The following is an 11,883-nucleotide window of genomic DNA, read 5'->3' as shown; positions in this document are numbered from 1 at the left end:
AAGTGATTTAGTTACACATATACTTTTTTTTATATTCTTTTCCATTATGGTTTATCACAGGATATGGAACGAAGTTTCCTATTATTAAGCATTTCTTATGGTTTGGGTGTTGTGCTGGGGATTTGGAATACTACAGTGAACCTGGCCCTTTACTTGGAGACACAGACTCATGAACAGGCCAATACTGAAAAGTTCTATGAGGGGTAAGATGGGAAAAGGCATGCAACCCAGATGGATGCAGGAGGGAGGTATGCAAGGAAGGCTTCCTGGAAGAAGAGGCATCTAGGAGAACACCTGTGGGGCTAAGTAGGAATTACCAGGCAAGTGTGATCCAAGGAGAGGGAACACAGAGGTCCAGAGAACCCTCCACAGCTCAAAAGAAGACACCGGGGCAGAGCACCGGTCCCCATGGCAAGCCTGCTTCACACAAGCTGGGTTTCCAGGGACCCCTCCCAGCACTCCAGCCCAGAGGGGCCCAGAGGCTGGGAGCACAACTTTCAACACATATCACCCAATCCACAGAGGGCTCTCTCTCGGCTGGTCCAGTCTCGGGGAGGGATGCAGGAAGGGTGGAGCACACACAGCTTTCAGCTGGGGTAATTTTAGATGCATTGTCACTCCTGCCCCGGGCCACCCCTCAGCCGGGTCCTGACTGAGCTGGGAAGGGCTCCTGCTCTCGAGACCTTGAGAGGATGTGGGCTTTGGAAGGAGGCCAGGTCCGCAGGACGGGAGGCCAGGCCCAGGCAGGGCCCCTCCTCAGTGAGGGCAGGACACTCGGGCAGAGGCTTGGCCCCTAAGGCCTTGCTGTGTGCAGGCACTGGACACTCCTTGTGAATATCGCTAACGCTGAGGAGCCCCAGCAGCTGATCGGGTGCCCCTAGAAGGGAAATAAAGGCCGTTCGTTTGGTGGCAGAGGGATTCTGATGCTGAGAAACAGGGGGACAGGTAGAGAAGCAGAAGAGGTGGGCGTGTCTGGGCGCAAAGGCCTGGAGCTTGTAGGGCCTGGGTTGGCTCCCTGGCTTCCCCATGCACTAGGTGCACGAGCTTCATCAAGTTATCAAACCTCTCCGTGCCTCGGTTTGCTCATCTGTGAAATGAGCTCAATAGTAATGATATCTGCCTCCCAGGGTGTTGTGAAGAATGCATGAGTTCATCCACGTAAAGGGACTAACAGGGTGTCACAGGATCGAGGAAGTGCTTGATAACTGTTAACCATGATTGATTTCTTATTAAAGAGTCACAAATCCACATCCCAAATCCCCAGCTTGGGTCTCAGTTCTAATCCCCCAGCTGGTCTCTTCCCCTCTCTCGGCCTTGTTTCATTATCTGTAAAATGAAAGGTTTTGAACAGAATCAGGGGTTCTTCTCTAGGCACAGGGAGAGGAGAACTGCCTATCAGGGTCAGGGGTGCTTGTTCAGACTGTGAAGTTCAACGCCACTCAGTCAACCCCTGGAAACGCTGATATGCCCCCTCCAGGGATGGGCATCTGCAGGCAGTGGTTGCACATGGAAATGGTTTGGAAACAGGAAAATAGAAAAGCTTGAGAATCTCCCAGGTGATCTGGCAGGCCCCACGGCTAGGAACTTTCTGAGAAAATAGGATTGGACAGGACATTATGGAAAACAGGATCCCCCCAAAATTAAAAATAGAGTTATCTTATGATATGATTCAGCAGTCTTGCTTCTGGGAATATATCAGAAGGAAACCAAATCAGGATCTTGCAGAGATACCTGCACTCCTGTGTTCATTGTGTATTACTCACAATAGCCAAGGTATGAAAACAGCCTAAGTGTCCAGCAGCAGATGAGTGGATAAAGGAATAGTATCACTTATATGTGGAACTTACAAAAAAAAAAAAAAAGCTGATTTCATAGAAACAGAATGTTGAATGGTGGTTTCTGGGGGTCGGGGGAAATGAAGAGATATAGGTCAAATGTATAAGATGAATAAGCTTTGAAGATCTAATGTACAGCATGGTGACTACAGTTGATAATATGCTATTGCATCCTTGAAATTTGCTGAGAGTAGCTCTTAAGTGTTCTTGCCACCAAAAAAAAGGAGTTAACTATATGAGGTGATGTATGTGTTAGTTATCTTGATTCTTGATCATGGTAATCATTTCACAATCTATATGTATATTAAATCATCACAGTGTACTATTGAAATATATACAACTATATTTGTCAATTATCCCTCATTAAAGCTGGGGAAAAAAATCCATGTCCCCACCCTGGGGGAAAAAAAAAAAAGGGCTAGACAGGAGTGAGGAGACCTGAGTTCTAAAACAGTTCTGTGACATCTCTGTAGGGTGGCATGGATGAGTCCATCCACAAAGCCTCAGTGTTCTCATCCTTAAGGGAAGGAATAAGGCACCACCCGGTCACAGTGAGATGACCTTAGGGAGAGTGTTTTGCAGCCTGCAGAGGCAAGATTCCTGTGCTTGTAACTGGGGGTCCAAGAAGTAAGCAGCAGAGTGGTCAGAAGAAGTGACGATATGTCCAGGCTCACCCTGTGTTCTCGGGCTCTAGGCCTTTGCAGAGATGGCTCCCTCTACCGTCCCTCCTATCTTTTTCACCTTTATGACCCTAAAATAGCCTGGAAGCTTAGTCAGGTGTCCCCTCCTCTGGAATGCCTCTCCGGATCCCTGAACCCTGCTGTGGGAAGACAAGGAGATAGCAGGGGCTCTTCAGGGAACACCTAGACCCTTCTTAGGTGTGGGACAAACTCCCCTTCTGGACGAAGCCTGAGTCCCCCACTCTCCCCCAACTGGTTCTTCTCAAACCCTGTCTTAGGATTGGGCACTGAAAATGTGAAGAGAGTCGGATATTTCATTGCTAGGATGTGTCTCTCCCGAGTCAATCAGCAGTGGCACAAACATGATTTAGGTGAAGAGGCAAATGGGCTTTAGTTCTGAAAAATGTGGAGTAAGCACATTTACTCTCAATGAATGCATCTATAAAACCTGGACAGAATACAAAATTACACTAGGAGACTTCAAAACTCCTCTCTCAGTATTAATAGATAGAACTGGTAGACAGAAAATCAGTAAGGATATTGAAGAACTGAAAAAGACCATCAACCAAGTGGATCTAAATAACATTTAGCACTTCACCCAACAACAGAATACACACTCCTTTCAAGTACACATGGAACAGCCACCATACCCTAGGCCATTAAAAAAGAACCTTAACAAATTTAAGAGAACTGAACTTGTATAAGGTATGTTCTCTGGTCATGATGGAATTAAACTAGAAATCAACAACAGAAAGATAACAGGAAAACCTCCAACCACTTGGAAATTAAACAATATACTTCTAAATAACCCATGGTCAATGAGGAAGTAGCAAGGGAGATTAGAAAATATTTTTAATTGAGCATAAATTAAAATACAACATATCAAAATTTGTACCATGCAGCTAAAGCAGTGCTTAGAGGAAAACTTATAGCATCAAATGTTTATAAATTTAAAAGAAAGAAAAATTTTAAATCACTGATCTAAAAACCTCACCCTAGGAAATAAAAGAAGAAGAGAAAAATAAACCCAAAGGAAGCTGAAGAAAGAATATAATAAAGATAAGAATAGAAATCAATTGAATTAAAACAGAAAGCAATTAAGAAAGTCAGTTAAACCAATCTGGATCTTTGAAAAGATCAACAAGACTCATAAACCTCTACAAAGACTGATAAAGGAACTAAGAGAGAAATTATCAAAATCAGGAATAAAAGAGAGGCACAAATAGGAATAAAAGAGGGGCTGCCACTAGAGATACCACAAACATTAAAAAGATAATAAAGGAAAACTATGGACAGCGCTGCACACATAAATTCTCTAACTTAGGTAAAATGGACCAGTTCCTCAAAAAACAAAAACTACAAAATTCACCTACTATGAAATAAATAACCTGAATAGTTCTATAACAACTAAAGAAATTTAGTTTGTAGTTACAAAAAAACCCTCCAAGCTAGATAATTTCACTGTAGAATTCTACCAGACAATTGAAGAAGAAATAATATCCATTCTACACAGTGTCTGTCAGAAAAGAAAAAAGGAGGAAACACTTCCCAATCATTTTATTAGGCCAGCATTATCCTGATATAAAAACCCTATAAAGAAAGTATTAAAAAAAGAAAACTAGAGATCAATAGCCTTTATGAACATCGATGTAAAAGTCCTCAACAAAATATTTACAAATAAAATCCAGCAATATTTAGAAAGAAGGATATACAGCAACCAAGAGACATTTATTCTGGAAATGAAAGGCTGGTTTGATTTTCAAAAATCAATCATTGTAGTCCACCATGTTAACATTCTAAAGAAGAAACATCACATGATCCCATTAATTGATGGAAAAAAAATCATTTGACAAAGGTCAACACCCATTGATTGATTTTAAAACTCCTGGCAAACTAGAAATAGAGGGGAACTTCCTCAGTCTGGACATCTGTGAAAAGCCTCTAGCTAACATTACTTGAATCTTAAAGGAAAGGGACCAAGCAGGCTGGAGTTGTTGAGGACCCAGGGGCAGGGTGACACTTGGTTTATATATTATTATCTCCATTTTACAGTTAAGGAACTTGAACCTGACTGGAGAGCTCAGAAGGCAGGAGGTCTTGGGATGACAGGGAGGAGAGAGTGCCCACAGGGGACAGCGGTTGGGGCTGGGGTGGGGGGCGGGTGAGGGCTCTGGCTGGGCCACAGAGACTCTCAGAGGAGACATGCCTCCCGCTGCCAGGGGCTTTGTATGCCATGTCATTTAGTCTTTGAAACCACCCAGTGCAGACGAAGCTGTGATCCCAATTTACAGATGCAGAAATTGAGGCTCGGTGTGGGCAAATCCCACGCCCCGCAGGTCATACCAATAACGGGTGGCAGAGCTGGGACCTGAAGAAAAGACACTGAATGGAACCATGTCTCAAGCCAGAGCTAGTTTGCCTCCTGCTGCCCACAAGTTTCGACTCCAGCTCCTTGCAGAAAATAACTATAGCAACCGTAAAACCTACCGGTTAACGTGATCTTCCCTGATTAAGGCTATTGGTGAAAGTGTACTTGTGATCCCAAAAGGCTGTGTGAATTTCACACCTTGCACTTCTTGGTGGGACTCAGGCTCCTCCAAGAAACTCATGAAGCAAGAGCTATAATCGAGGCGCAAGTTTTCAGACTATACATAGTCTCCAGCTGCCTGGTCATGGGAATTTGCTGCCCATTTGCTCCTACAGAGACTCCCACAGTACTGTGTTAGGAACGAGGGATGAGCATGGCTCCTCGCTCCGTGAGCTGGTGCAGTGAGCAGAGATGCTGGCGCCAAACCCAGGCTCCAGTCCCCTCTCTGCTCTCACGAGCTGCGTGACCTTGGGTGTAGAGGACACTTAGTTCCTCTGGGCCTCAGTTTCTAATTTTTTTAAATGGGGGATTTTAATGTCTACTTCGTGGCATAGCTACCCACCGTCTGACACGTAGCAAATGCTCAGTAATGATTGTGACACTGTGACAACGGGCTCTCTCAGCCAGAAAGGCGTCCTCTATTTGACCTGACCATGGGCGATCAGAGGGTGACTAAACTATTCCTCTGAAAAGGTGGACACGTACAAGTAACCAACATCTTCTTTCCTGTCCACGTGCAAGGAGCCCAGCAGGTCAGAGGATTCTTGGAAGAGCTTGGAAGCTCTGAGCCTGAGGCTGAAGGACAAGACCAATCAAGGGACAGCACCCACTAAGGAACTAGATCCGGATGGAGCTGCCTCCTGCTTTGGGGAGAAGTTTCCATCCAACACCCGCCTTCTCGGAGCAATTTCCCTCCTCCTTCTGGGGAACGAAAAAGCAGCCAGATGCATGCTTTTAAAAATAAACTATGCAAGAGAAACAAGCAGAATATCATGTGTTTGCTCCCAAGCTGGTCTGAAATATTTGAAACGCGGAGACTCAAAACTGTCAGGAATCAGCAGAGCTCTTAGGTTTGTTTCAACATTTGGGGTGAAAAACAAAGGGATTCAAATCTGTACTTTAAAGTTTCCACACAGCATTTTGGATTGCCATAACAATAGGCATGGTTTTCCATCCAAAGAGAAAGTCGGATTGGGCTCCACATACAAAAATAGCCCCGCTATTGGACCGCAGGGGGGAAGTATAATATTTGAAATCACGCAGACGAAGCTGTTCTATCGTTTACAATGATTAGGAAGAGAGGGTTTGCTCTGTGGCCAAACGAAAAGAGATGTTTTAAAAAACACATATAGGGCTCCCCTGGTGGTGCAGTGGTTGAGAGTCCACCTGCCGATGCAGGGGACACGGGTTCGTGCCCCAGTCCGGGAAGATCCCACATGCCGCGGAGCGGCTGGGCCCGTGAGCCATGGCCACTGACCCTGCGCGTCCAGAGCCTGTGCTCCGCAACGGGAGAGGCCACAACAGTGAGAGGCCCGGCGTACCGCAAAGCAAAACAAAACAAAACAAAAAACAAACAAACAAACAAAACATATAACTTAGTGGTTTACAGCAAACACTCAGGAGCCAGACAGCCCGGGTCTGAACTTGGACTCCACCACTTCTGTGCGACCCTAGGCAAGTGACTTAACCCCACCGGGCCTCTGGGTTCTATGAAAATTAAACGAGCAAATATTTTTCAAGCATCGTATCTGGCTCACAGTAAGTTCTATTAAAGTGTTTGTAAAATAATAAATAACTTTTAAAATTAAAGGTGGAAAATCTTCAGGGCTTTTGAAGCATTCTCTCGCATTCACTGGGTTCTTTACATTTTAGTTTTATCAGATCATTAGTGTAGATTCCTTAAGGCTCTCTCAAGTCCAAGATGAAGGTGCTGTGAATTGAGTCTGTAGCTCAAACTTTTTTCCCTCAGGGTCTCACTCCATGATAAAAGTTGGGGAAGGGACTCTTATTATTAAATGTAGTTTTGCCAGGTTCTTCACAGAAAGGTTCTGATCGAGTGGGTTTTATCATCAGACAAGTTTGGGAACCACTAACTCAAACCGAATTCCTTCTAATCAGTAGGAATACCAGGGTTTGGCCAGCTGCTTTCTTTGGTGCCAGGATTTTGTCTACTCCTCTGTCACCCAAGTGTCCAAAAACAAAAGAGAAGGGACTTTCAGGCACAAAACCCTCCCTTAGAAGATGCAAGGCAGGAGGTCCTAGGGAATCAGGAGAAGGCCCTCCTAGAGTTTTAATTCCACCCATGAGCTCCATTTATAGAAAACCTTATACGGTTGCATGTAAGAGGAGCTCCCTGGGGGCACCCACGGGCCATGATACTGACCCCTTCAGCCCTCAGGGCAGCGGGTGGGACCAGGCACCCCTACACTGTCTGCTGGGCACCGGTACCCAGAACACCTATGAGGAGCCCTGGGCAGGGAGGTTCCTCCAGCAGGGTACCCTGTTCCTCCCTGGCTACCGAGGAGGCCTTGGGTCAATGTCGAGGGATGAATAGTGCTGGAGAGGCTTGTCAGCAGCCCCAGTTCAGCCCCCAGGGAGGGTTACCCAGGTGCACATGGATCAGCCACGCTCGACCCTGGCACTGAGTAAAGTCCACTTAGGGCTTTTCAGTTTCACACGTCCGTCTTGTTGAATTCTGAATTGTATTTCTTTCCTATCCCCGAATCAACCCCTCTCGGAAGGGTCCCAGAGTCTGGGTTCTGTGGACCCACTGCCCTCCCCACGGGTCAGCCCCTGAGGCCACATCCCGGCTGCTGACCCGCCGCCAAACCACAGGCACCGGCACCTGCCACCAGGCTGGCCAAGTGGCCTGGCTCAGTTCCCAGCCTGCGCCTCTGGGAAAGAATGAGTCAGCAGTGTCCTGTCTCCTGGGCCTAACGCGGAGTGTGACCTGAAAGCCACAAGAAGGGGGCTTCCCTGGTGGCACAGTGGTTGAAAGTCCGCCTGCCGATGCGGGGGACGCGCGTTGGTGCCCCGGTCCGGGAAGATCCCACATGCCGCGGAGCGGCTGGGCCCGTGAGCCATGGCCGCTGAGCCTGCGCGTCCGGAGCCTGTGCTCCGCAACGGGAGAGGCCACAACAGTGAGAGGCCCACGTACTGCAAAAAAAAAAAAAAAAAAAGCCACAAGAAGTACATGGCTTGAGGATGGTCCCAGTAGAGAACACCCTAAAACCTGAGAGTCTCAGGGATTGGAAAAATCTTAGAGGTCTTGTTGCTCAAACCCTCTTCATGTGCTAGAGGATCTCAGACTCTGGACCCACGCTGCCCTGTGTGAGCTTGAGCAACTTAGTGGCCCTCTGTGCCTCAATCTTCCCATCTATAAAATGGGGGTAATAACAGTACTTACCTGATAGGATTGTTGGTAAGATCAAATGAGCTAATCAATGTACAGTGTACGTGGCACATAGTAACACCTGACAAATGTCAGCTGTCGTTATCACTATTATTTAGAGCAATCCCTTCTCTGGTAGAGGCTTCACGTGACTGTTTCCGGGGATATGAAGATCACAACCGCAAGAGGCGGTAATCCACATACCGAGCTCTAAGTTCCCTCTCCCCTGAGTCTGTACAAAACACAACTTCCGTTGCACCTTGAAAGATACCTGTAGTCCCACAGAGTTTCATGAGACTTCAGATCATCACACCTTTAAAAAGATGCTGCCATGTGATGAGAGAAGGTTCAAGCCTGTGGACCTCGATGGTGACCAGACAGCCACCCGGGAGGAGTTCACCACCTTTCTGCCCCCTGAGGAGTTTGAGCACATGAAGGAAATTGTGGTTCGGGAAACTCTGGAGGACCTCAACAAGAACGGGGATGGCCTTGTGTATCAGGACGGGCGTATTGCTGATATGTTTTCCCACGGAGAGAATGGCCCTGAGCCAGACTGGGTGCTGTCAGAACGGGAGCAGTTCAATGAATTCTGAGATCTGAACAAGGACGGGAAGCTGGACAGAGATGAGTGTCGCCACTGGATCCTCCCGCAAGGTTATGACCACGCGCATGCTGAGGCCAGGCACCTGGTGTACGAGCCAGACAAAAACAAGGATGAGAAGCTCACTAGGGAGGAGATCTTGGACAACTGGAACATGTTTGTTGGAAGCCAAGCTACTGATTATGGGGAAGATCTCACCAAAAACCACAATGAGCTTTGATGGACACTCGCCATAATATGACAGACTGTCGTACGCGTTCTTTTATTGTCCTGGATAATTGCTACAATTGTCTCAGCAGTTGTGTCCCCCCAGAAAAGGAAGTTTATCACCTCAGATTGGGTTTAGAATTATTTTTTACTCAATATTTGCTGGAAAATAGTCATCACTAATCTCTGAGTAAGATTTCTGTCCAAATACATTAAAATCTTGGTAAATTGCAATGCTCTATGGGGATATATTGCTAAAACATGACTTTTTAGCTTTTTCCATGAAATATGAACTAAAAGGGAATAAAATTTGAAAAAGCCCTGTTATTCAGAAGTTGGGTGAGTGGGGAGAGGGCAGTATATGGAGTGACTGCTATGTATTTTAACTGCATATTTTTTACATTTGCCACTGTTAGATAATTGGTGAGGGAAAATTCTGATTAAGCTTCAGTGCTATCTCATCCTACACAGTCTTCTTTCAGAGTAAGGCTGATATCAGATTCTCCTTCGTGACTGTACTCTGAGCTGTTACTGTAAATGGCATATAAACGTCTGTGCATTTTTCTGTATGGACCTGCTAATGAGCACAACAGATCCACCCATCTTTGTTTTTTGTCTTTGTTTTTTACAATAAGAAGCAATTAAGAAACGTAATGTGAAAAAGAAAGGAATTTTAAAGGTAGGGAGAAAAGCTGAATGGCAGGCATTTGAAGAACTATAGGAAAATGGTAAACACTTTATCATACTTGAGAAATTTTTCTTGACATGTAAATGAAGTAGATCTGATCTTTGAAGAAGTGAATAGAAATCCAATCCATTTCCTTACTGATCTCTGATAGGAGTAGGGAGTAGGGTCCTAGGAAAGCCTGCTCAGTGGAGCCCTGGAACCCATCTCATCCAGTCCCAGTGACTCCACAACCCTTGGACCTGCCCCAGGACTACTTACACCATGCAATTGACAAAGCAGTGTTCCAAGCCACTGGCTGAACTGGAAGAAATAACTTTTACAGGTTGAAATTCTACCTTTTAAGGAGAAAGTGGATGAAACAAAGGATCCCTCTGAGGATTAAAAAAAAAAAAAAAAAAAAAGACCGAGACCCTCATTTCCTTCAAAAGTTCTCCAAAGGGGAAAAAAAAAAAAAATTCTCTAAAGGAAATGTTTTCGTGTCCCTTTGCTCCCCCGGCCCTCATCTTCTCAAAAATTGCCAATTAGTCCACTGTATCTCCAGACAACTGAAAGCAATGTTCAGGTGTAGACAGATCAGCACAAAATACAGTCAGATCCTCACCTCCTTTGTTCTAGACACTGGATCTCTAGTAACACAGCCTGAGGTCACATTAGCCAACTGAGTGCCCTCCTACATGGCTGGCCCATAAAATTGAGCCTAGCATTAGCTAGAATCTTCCAGGCCCCTTTTCCCATGCTCTCCCCCCTCCTTCCCTTCCCCAGCCTGTGCTTGTTTAGTTCATCTTTTTATACTCAAAGGCAAGACTTCAATCAACGTATTAACTTTCATCGTGTCTGCTCTGGCCTGACTTTCATAGAAGTTACCACCGTGGTGTCAGCTGTGACTGTCATTGGTCCCCAATCCATACCCTGATTACAGTCTCTGACCCGGTCCCCACCTCCCTTTCCTGCCCTAGAGGTAGTGGCACAGGGAGGACTCAGTCCATCTCTGGACAGAATCAGCAGGCCCTTGAACCCTCCAGCCACAGACCAGAGTGCCAAAATAAATAAATAAATAAATAAATAAAAGCTCAGCTCAGCATGGGGTCATGGAGGCACCATGTCCAGGAGCTGATCAGAGCCAAGAGGCAGGTGTGAACGTGAAGAAGGTTCACAGAAGACCTGGGTCCTAGTCCCACTCTGACATGGACTCTGAGTGTGACCTCGGGCAGGAAACATCCCCTCTGGGCCTCACTCCCTTATCTATTGGGCTTGATATCTTAGGCCCTGTCTCACCCACAAATTCTATCATCCCTTCAAATAACTGTTGCCCAGAGCCCTCCACTGCACTTTGCCCATCCCAAGAGTTAGGACACATGAAGTTCCCCCCTTTCGCCATCTCTGGGAGTGAGTGCACTGTGTAGCCGCGTTAAGAAGCCCCCTGGATGATTTCCTAGTATGGTCAGGTCTGAGAAGCACCCATCTGACAGAGGGATGGTAATTCACACTGCTTTGTGCATTTTCTGGCATGTCACTTCACCTTTCCTGGACATAAATCTTTTCCCCACAGTTGTCTATAAGCCCCAAGAGAGAAGAACCCAGGTTTTATGAATCTCTGTATCCCTCCACATTCCAAACTCAGGGCCTGACATTTAGGAAGGGCTCAGGAAATACTGGTTCATCACTAATGGATTGATGTCATTCAGATTTCCTTACTCAACCCCACATCTCTATAGCACTGAATAAACTCTCTGAGTGCAGTGAATTCCACTCCAAAAAGAGGAAGGAGGCCTGGAGTATTCCAGGCAAGCACCAGGACAGACCCGGGGTTAGGACCAGGATGGATCTCATGGCCGGGACTGGATTCTCTCTTCCAAGCCCCGCCTAGAAGGATGTTAACTCATCCTGCCCAGGCTGCCATCTGTTTACCTCTCACAAAGGTCCATGGTCAGCTCCCCTGGAGAGCTGCTCAGATGACTGCTGACACCAGACATACGATGACTCACTCCATGTTCGTGACACAACTACAGGAGTCTCATCCCCCTTCAGCTTGGTCTTCCTTTTGTCCTCACTCAGAACTGCTCAAGGACCACAGCCAAGTCTCAAGGTGAAAGAGGACCAGAGGGCAATGAAC

The 11,883-nt window shown here is 46.2% G+C and overlaps 1 pseudogene; it reads left to right on the top strand.

Annotated features, from left to right (window-relative positions):
* Nucleotides 1–8,558: 8,558 nt before the first annotated feature.
* On the top strand, nucleotides 8,559–9,095 carry LOC116764530 (annotated as a pseudogene).
* Nucleotides 9,096–11,883: the final 2,788 nt, after the last annotated feature.

This window comes from Phocoena sinus, chromosome 13 (genome assembly GCF_008692025.1).
Source record: "Phocoena sinus isolate mPhoSin1 chromosome 13, mPhoSin1.pri, whole genome shotgun sequence".
Taxonomy (NCBI): domain Eukaryota; kingdom Metazoa; phylum Chordata; class Mammalia; order Artiodactyla; family Phocoenidae; genus Phocoena; species Phocoena sinus.
The sequence above is the reverse complement of the archived record's forward strand: the minus strand, read 5'-3'. Positions and strand labels throughout refer to the sequence as shown.